This window comes from Malania oleifera, chromosome 1 (assembly GCF_029873635.1).
Source record: "Malania oleifera isolate guangnan ecotype guangnan chromosome 1, ASM2987363v1, whole genome shotgun sequence".
In the NCBI taxonomy this organism is placed as follows: domain Eukaryota; kingdom Viridiplantae; phylum Streptophyta; class Magnoliopsida; order Santalales; family Ximeniaceae; genus Malania; species Malania oleifera.
This window is the reverse complement of record NC_080417.1, coordinates 111,540,434-111,543,694: the sequence shown is the minus strand read 5'-3', so window position 1 is coordinate 111,543,694 and position 3,261 is coordinate 111,540,434.

Below are 3,261 nucleotides of genomic sequence, written 5' to 3'. Positions count from 1 at the left end.
GTTTTTGACAGTTGAGGAAAGTATTATATGCTTAAAAATACTTAACTTTAATACTGAGAATTTCCATTTTTAGGGCGTTGAGTTGGGAATCCTGTAGGTGCGGGGAAGTTTTTTCTTAGGGGCATTTTAGGAATTAGGTAAGGGGATAAACTAAGTTAGTTTTGTTTTGAGAAAATGTATGCATATATATGTTTGACATCTGATTTACGAAAAATGTATATATATTTATATATATATATATATATATATATATATATATATATGTTTTATAATTGCAAAGTACTGTGAAAATGATCATATGATTGAATATGTGAAAATCCGTTTGTGTGGCATGAGTATAAAATGTATGAAAAACTGTTTTCTGGGAATGTGATTATGACACAGGTTTTTATGATGGGAAAACCGGCGTACGGGCCCTGATATTTATATATATATATATATATATATATATGTGTGTGTGTGTGTGTATGTGTGTGTGTGTGTGTGTGTGTGATTTGCTAGCGTACGGGCCGTGCTATGTGGATATGATTGCCGGCGTAGAGGCCGTGCTATGTGGATGAGATCTGCCAGCGTATGGGCTGAGCTATGTGATTTTCCAGCGTATAGGCTGTGCTATGTGATTTGCCGGCGTACGGGCCGAGTTATGTGATTTGTTAGCGTACAGGCCGAGCTATGATAAAATGTGTAATACCGGCGTATAGGACGATGATTTATACCCGTATATATATATATATATATATATATATATATATATATATATATATATGCAAATGATATGATTGATGTGAAAGTGAATGATACAAGATATCTATGTATCACGGTTTTAGTAAATGTATAGGATATCAGAACTTGGTTGGCTTGGTCTAGGCTAACACTTGCACGATACCGTTGCTATGTGTCCATGGTCTTCGTGATCATGATATCTGTGTTAACGTCGTTGTACGGAGTGGTGTGAGATTGGATGGTCGATGTGGTAATTTTCAAGAAGTGTGCTATTATCGCCCCTGGTGTACGGACCAGGTCTGGCAGACCCATCAGACCTACAGACTAGACTATTGACTTGGCAGTGGTCGGCCAACCATTGTCAGATCCCGCCTTCGGGCCACACAACCCAGTCATGTGGGGGTAATACATGACAACAACCAGCTAACCTACCAGGAATGTTTTATGTTATTATTATTATATGAGATGAAATATGATTATGAGAATGCAGTATGTTCTGCCATATTTTGATGATATATGTATGTTTTCCTAGATTTGATAAACAGTACTGAATATAATATCTATGGTATATGTAGAACACGGTATACTCATGTTACCACACACTAGTATTAGTTTATTTCCCCTACTGTGAAGTGTCTCACCCCTAAATTTTATTAACTTTTCAGGAGCCCCTGATAAAGGAGCGGGAAAAGCCCCGCTGATTTAGAGCAATTGTTGCCCTTTTTGAAGGTTGAGTTTTTGGTAGGGACAGTTAGGTTTTTGTGGAGATCGTTCTTAGATTACATTTTTGAGATGTATATATGAGATACGGGGATTATGGTAACTCTGGTGTTGAAATGCATGCTATGATGAGATGTATATATGATTTTATGTTTTCTGCTGCTTAGGCTTCTGCTATATATATATATACTCTGATATATCCCTGGTACCCACGGGTCCAGGTGGATGGTGACGTGCTGAGATGGAATGTATAATGTTGATATTGTTATAAAAAAAAAATGCGTGAAAATGAGCAGGTCGTGACATGAATAATGACATGGATGATGATGTATGTGCACATGCATGGATGTATGTATATATGCACGTGCGTATGTGTATGATGCATGTTTACATGGAGGGAGGCATGATTGCATATGTATATGTGGATGATGCAAGCATGGATATATGCATATATGATAATAGATATGCATGATGTGTATATATGTGATACATATTATTATGTCTGTGTGTTTATATAATAATATAGGTATGTATGTATTAATTTATATTTATATTTATATATATATATAACACGGGGATTCCAGCCACCATCATGCCACTTTGGATACTATGGTGCAGCACCAAACCCAAAGGTGTGAAAGTGACTTGCCCATTGACGCACCTATGGTAATTCACCGACATAATGCCTCAAGGGGGATTTGAACTCGTGACCTTGGGATCACCAAAGTCACAAGTCGCCCTTACCACTTGAATTGACCTGGTTAGGCTTAATTTTTATATATATATATATATATATTATATATATGTGTATGTATTTTATATAATATTTATATGTTTATTATTGTTTAATATGTATTTTATATGTATATTGTTGTGTATATGTATGTGTATGTATTAATATGTATTTATGTTCATGTATTTGTATGATATTTATGTGTGTGTTTGTGTGTGTGTGTGTGTGTATATATATTTGTATGTATATTATATATATGTGTGTATATTTGTATATATGTACATATGTATAGGTATGTATATAAGTGTAATTATATTTATATGTATATGTATATATTAATATATATATTTTTTTACATATATATATTTAATATGTATATGTATATATCTAATATATATGTGTTTTAAATATGTGTAAACATATATATTGTGAATGTAAATATATATATATATGTATGAATATATGTATACATAATAAATGTACATATATTTATTAATATGTATATGAATAATATTTAATATTATGCAAGTAATATGCATAAGTATGTATATATGTATATATTTAATATTATGAAAGTAATATGCATAAGTATGTATATATGTACTATGTATATTATGTAAGTAATATGCATAAATAAGTGTGTATGTAGTGTGTGTGTGTGTGCGTGTGTATTTCTATATATTAGTGTATGTGTTTATGTGTATCGTATATGTATGTATTTATATTTCAATATATATGTATTTTTATATGTGTATTTATATGTTTATAAGTAGTAGTGTGTGGTATATATATGTATATAAGGGTGTGTATTTACATATATATATATATATATATATGTATATAACTGTGGGTGATCTTTTTCCTAGTAGTTTATAGTGCTTTTAAGATTCAAGTTAGTCCGATCACCTTTCTCTTTTGATTCTCATATTTGCATTTCAATTATGTTTGTATAGACCGTGGGTGGCTTCCAACTCTTTTCAAAAAAAATTATGTATGTAGGTGTGCATTTTTTTTTCTTTATGATGCAATTTTCTGAATGTCAATTTGTGGAAGGCAATGATTTCAATATTTTTGGAAAGAAAGGC